Genomic DNA, 6,238 nt, shown 5'->3' on the forward strand with positions numbered 1-6,238 from the left:
TCATCTCTGCCTCTCTCTGTTTCTTTCATTCTCTCACATCAGCTCTTACATGGGTTTGGAGCCATGGCTCTTGGTAGCTTTGGGCTCACAACTAACACTTCTGTGCTAGTAAGGAGAGGGGCTGGTCTTCCCCACTGGAACTTGAGGTACGTCAAGGCAAGACCAACTAGCCAAGGAAGTGGACCTCCATCTTTAGAAGCTTCTCAGCTAAAAGGGAGAGGTGCCCTTGGAGGTGAACAAGACAAAAGACTGTGAACTATAAGCAGCAGTGCAGAGAAGTAAGTGATTGAAAGTCCAAATGAGCCGTCCAGATGGAAACTGCCATTATAATTCAGAGGAAGGACAGGGGATGGTTCTTGTGGTTGAGGAGGTGGGACTTGAACTGGGTTTTATGAATGGGTAAATAGAGGAAAAGGCATGTTCTGTAAGCGATGCTAAACGAAGAGAATGTGGTCAGGATTGAATGCAGGGTGCTGGGGAACTAGTCTAGCTGGCACAGAGCTGGGCTGTGCTTGGGAGGAGAAGGGAAAGTATAGAAGAGAGGAAAGGGCAGTATGAATATCAGGCAGGAAAATCACAATATTGAGCTAGAGAGTGATATGATAATATAATAATGGTAATAGCAAATACTTATATAGCACTTTCCTCTGGGTCAGGGACTATTTTAAGTTGACTCATTGGAAAAGACTCTGATGCTAGGAGGGATTGGGGGCAGGAGGAGAAGGGGACGACGGAGGATGAGATGGCTGGATGGCATCACTGACTCGATGGACGTGAGTCTGAGTGAACTCTGGGAGTTGGTGATGGACAGGGAGGCCTGGCGTGCTGCAATTCATGGGGTTGCAAAGAGTTGGACATGACTGAGCGACTGAACTGAACTGAACTGACTTTTAATACGATAGACAGGAAAAGCCAACACAGTGGACATTTCTACATTATAAAAACATCAGTCATTTATTTGCTCACTCCTTTCACTCACTCACTTATCCCACAAACATCTCCCATTTGCTCCAGGTGTCCCGGTGCTCTCAGAACATTTTTTGAACTGTATGCACAGGCATGATGGTCTAACAGTATACTATCCCCACAAACTTCCTTTAATGTGATTTTTAGGGTTTTTTGTTTGTTTTTTCATTTTCAATTATCCTGAGACTGCCCCTTGTTGATAGAAACCTATCTGGTATTATGATATCTTTGGTACAAATGGAGTTTATTTTCTACCTAAACTTGAAGAGCAAGATGCAACAATAATCCAAATATATGTCAAATCCTTGGGAGCACAGGACCCTAAGAGAAGCCTCTAGGGTGTGGCTGTGATGCTGTGACTCCCTCCCTGGATCTGTTTGTTGCATGGATGGATGTAAGTGATGAGGTGAACTCACTCTTTCTGAGCCCTTTAGAGTCTCTAATGGAATTGTTCTGTTTCCTGTCTTCAAGGGAGAGATCTACATTGGTGCAGCCAGGAGCTAATTCTAAGGTGCCAGTGGCATTTGGAGATGCAGAGTTTTCAACCTTCAAAGCTACTGAGGTTCTTGAGTATCTGACTGAACTGTCGGATACCACAGAGAGACTGCAAGACTGAAAAGTAGCAATGGCTTTGATCATTTGCTGAGAATTTTAAATGAACTTGTTATCATGCTCATTTAGACGCTTTGGAAAATGTATTATCGTTTAACCAGTTGATTTAGGTAAGCTTACTGAAGAGTGCTTCACTTTGCACTTGTTGAACTTAAGGATTGTTTATACTTGCTTCCTTGGAACAAACACGTTCATAGTCCAAATTATAATGTGATCTTTACTCTTCCTCCCCCTCCCGCCCCACTCTGGTGGTTTCCTACAGTTCAAATATGAAGACTTTCTCATACTTTAGATTACAAAATTATTGTTTACTGGTAAAAAATGCCAAGGACCATCCATTGATGGCATCCCATTGATATTCAACCAAATGAACTCTGGGAGTAGTCTAGCGGAATCCCAGTAAGTGAGAAAACAAACATGACTTATTCAGGAAAACAACAGTCATTAACAGTGGAACCGATGATTACAGGGTGGTAAAACTGCTTTTTTTTTTTTCAGAACAGATAGGTTAGTTAGAACAAAGTTAGTTAAAGGCTGACAGGCTGAATTTTCTTGTGGTAAATGCAGAAATGGTTGGACAGCATCACTGATTCAGTGGACATGAGTTTGAACAAACTCCAGAAGGTATTAAAGGACAGGGAAGCCTGGCATGTTGTAGTCCATGGGGTCGCGGAGTCAGGCACAACTGAGCGACTGAACAATAGCTGAGCAAATGCTGAAACAATCAGAAGAGCAGCTCTCACCCTTCAATCCAGAATAGAAGAGAGGAAGGAAGATACGGATGGTTTTCAGTTTTGGCAAATAAAATAGAATAAAATATAATGGTTCTAATGAACTCAGAGCATCCAGATATGTATATATATATTATTCAGGCTAACATCATCCTATTTGCAAAATGGACAGACACTAGTTTGTTTTTGCAACTAGTCAACTGAGCTAATGTGAGAGCCAGTTTCTTTGATGTTTTAGCTTTAAGAAAGTTGCATTAATGGAGAGCAATTATGGTAATTTGAATTAGGAATGGATTATGGTAATTGAAAACTTCTGCGGTGACAGGTATTTGTGAGACCCCTGTGTTCTGCTGCAGTTCAGAACTGCTATTAAGCCCATGGTAATTAGCATTTTCCCCCCTGAAATGGTTGAAAGACTAAGGGAACATAAAACAAAATTTGACAGTATGAGGCGGGAACTGGCAGCAACATCAGAACCTACAGTCAACACAAAGAAACACAAACACACGGATGGTTTTGGGCTTTTTAAAAATAGAGAATCAGAGGAAAATCACAGGTTTGTCTGGGGCCCTGGGGAGGCTGAGCCATTTATGGAGTGGGTCTGCAGTATAGAGCAGACTTCGTAACAGAAAGATGGAGCAAAGAAAGCCATTCTTGTTTTCTGTCTTTGTTTCTGAATCAACTGTTGTAGGGAGCACTGGTGGCCCCGCTGTGCAGAGCAGTAGAAAGCGATGACAGAGCTGGATCATGTTCATGCAGCCTTTCAACCAGTGTTTATCAATCGCCTACTATGTGCCAGGCAATGTACCAGGAGCTAAAGATGTAAATAAGACAAAGTCCCCGCCCTCACAGAGATTTCCAAGTCGTTTGTAAAGCCGAGGTCTGTTTGCTTCCACCTAAATGCAGGGAAGCATTCTGTTAGAGCCTGAGCTGTGTTATATGCCTGGCTTCCTTCATCTTGGGAGGGTTAAAAATTCTATTTTAGCTCTTACTCCCTTAGACTTTGTTCTTATCTTCATGATTTCTCTTGTGATCTCTCAGGCCAGCAAAATAATAGAGTGTCTTTAAATTAGGATATGCTTGGCTGCAAAGAGCAGAATACCTAACTGAAAGTATATATGTGTGACTTACTAATGTCACACTTACTAATTCCAGAGTTAGTGTAGTAGGTCAGTGGTATCTCCGGCAATCCAGGCTCCTACCCTTCCTGACCCACCATTGTGTCTATGTTGGCAATGTCTCCATCATGGTAACAAAGTGGCTACAAGAGCTATAAGCTGATGTCTTTATATAGAAATGTTCTGAGTGAGGAACAGCTCTGCAGGCCCGGTGGCTGAGACCTTACTTCCAAAGAGAGGGTTTGGGTTTGAGCCTTGGTTGGGAGCTAAGACCCCACATGACTTGCCGCCAAAATAGCAAAACATGAAACAGAAGCAACACTGTAACCAAATCAGTAAAGACTTAAAGAAATAACAAGAGGACAGGGGACAAGAACAAAACTGCTTTTCCCTTTACGCTGCTGCTGCTAAGTTGCTTCAGTCGTGTCCGACTCTGTGAGACCCAATAGACGGCAGCCCACCAGGCTCCCCCGTCCCTGGGATTCTCCAGGTAAGAACACTGGAGTGGGTTGCCATTTCCTTCTCCAATGCATGAAAGTGAAAAGTGAAAGGGAAGTTGCTCAGTCGTGTCTGACTCTTAGTGACCCCATGGACTGCAGCCTACCAGGCTCCTCCGCCCATGGGATTTTCCAGGCAAGAGTACTGGAGTGGGGTACCATGGGAAATCATTCGTAGGGGAAAGCTTTTTTTGCCTCCTGAAACCACTAGGAGCCTATGGGGCTACAGTCCATAAGGTTGCAAAGAGTCGGACATGACTGAAGTAACTTAGCAGGCACGTATGTATACATATGTATTATCTGGAGAGCACTTCAGTAAGTCCCTGACATATAAGGCTTCAAGTTTTCAAAGTTGCAAATGTGCATTTGCATGTCCAGTCTTGCACGTCGGTTCCCGCGTCTGGCATGCATTGGTACATGCGTGCATCCTGTACACGTGGTTGTGCTTTTGTGTACTTTCCTGTGGCTGTACAACGTGAGGAGCTCACTAATGAAGGGGTTGCAGGCCTGATGGAGCCGGAGGCCCAGAGGAAGGACAGGGAGAGACAAGAGGAAGAACAAATAACTGGAGAACTGAAGAGATTCACGACACGGAAAATAGAAAGGGGGTTTTCTTTATGAGGAGGCACCGTTGGTTTTTGAGTCACAGGACCCAAACATAGAACAGGACAGGACAGGAAGGTCACGGCAGCTGTTCAGAATGCCGTCCAGTGCTGCCGTGTCATCCACGAGGAGAGAAAAAGAGCTGCTACCCAGACATCACTGAGTCCTTTTCTCCAGAGGGTAGATAGAATCGAATCCAGTAAGGACCAGAACCCGTGCCATCAGCGTCAGGCATGAGGGATGTTGCAGCTTGCCCTCTGCCTCCTGCTGCTGATGGTCCTTCAGCTCTGCCATCTCCTGCCTCCTCTCCCTCCTCTCCCTCCTCCAGTCAGTAACGCTTCTTGCCCGTTCACTCAGTGCCAGCCCCTGCATGCCGGCTGTTGTACATTCTGAAGGTACTGTACTGGCTTTTCAACGTACTGCACTGTAAGATTAAAACTGTTTTCTTTATTTTTTGTATCTGTTTTTTATGTATTGTGTGAAAAGTATTACACACCTATTACAGTACAGAGCTATATAGCCGATTGTGTTATTTGGGTACCTTGGCTAACTTTGTTGGACTTAACGAACAAACTGGATTCATGAACATGCTCCTAGAATGGAACTTGCTCATATGCAGGGGAACGAATGAATTCTGCACTCTCTACATATTGGCATTTAGTCCCTATAACTACTGGATGAGGTAAGACTGTCTTTATAAGTGAGGGAGATAAGGTACTGAGAGATGAAAAACACGCAGAGATTTAAACGCACCCAGGCTTGAGCCAAAGTCTACTTTTTTTCCATTGTACTACATTTCTTCCCAAAGCCCAGCATAGAAGTAAAGTCATTTGAGTCTCAGGAGATGATTCACTAGGGTTTTCTGTCTGTTGTGAATTTCCTTGTTCAATGCTAATTTCTGTACCGCACACCTCTCTGGATCCACATGGTTATTGAGACATGGGGAGAAAAATTGGAAACTTCGCCTATCAGCTATCTGAGGTTAAATAACACTAGATTCCTTTGGTAAGATACAAGCAATTAATATTCTGCTTGCCATCATTGCTATCCTTCAATGATTTATCTCCTGTGAACCATGGTAGGAGATTTTTACACTGAGCAGAGCTGTTTCAATATAGAAAAAGGAAAGACATAACAATGTATATAGCTCTAGTAGAAGCAATTATTTTGTAAACACATCTCAATGGCTACTGTTACTCTTTTAATTGGAGAAAACGGATTCATGTCAATGTATGGCAAAAACCACTACAATATGGTAAAGTAATTCTCCTCCAATTAAAATAAATTAATTAATTAAAGAAATAAGGTGAAATCCCAACTTTACTCAAATGAGAACTATGTCCTATTGAATTGGCAAGTGCAAGTTTGTCTTTTTTCCTGTTACTGCCAAGAGATCTCAGTTTGTGAGACGCTTCATACAGACCTGAGTTCCGCAGCGGGTAATTGACCAAGTCAGCTTCACCATGGTAGATGCTTGTCAGTAGCAGCAATCTCATTTTTTCTGTCAGGAATCTGAGGTACAACTCAGTCATTGGAGTCCCTCTTTCAGAGGACACGTGATTTCTTGCTGCTGAACAAGTAACTCATGTTGCAGATGTGATTGAAAAAGTGAAGCAGTCCATCCCAGAGAGGAGGGAGGCTCGTTCTTGGATGACCTGATTTTTGCATCCTGATGACTTTTACCGGATATATGTGTTCACAAGTGTTTGAC

Source organism: Bos taurus, chromosome 5, assembly GCF_002263795.3.
Source record: "Bos taurus isolate L1 Dominette 01449 registration number 42190680 breed Hereford chromosome 5, ARS-UCD2.0, whole genome shotgun sequence".
Lineage (NCBI taxonomy): Eukaryota > Metazoa > Chordata > Mammalia > Artiodactyla > Bovidae > Bos > Bos taurus.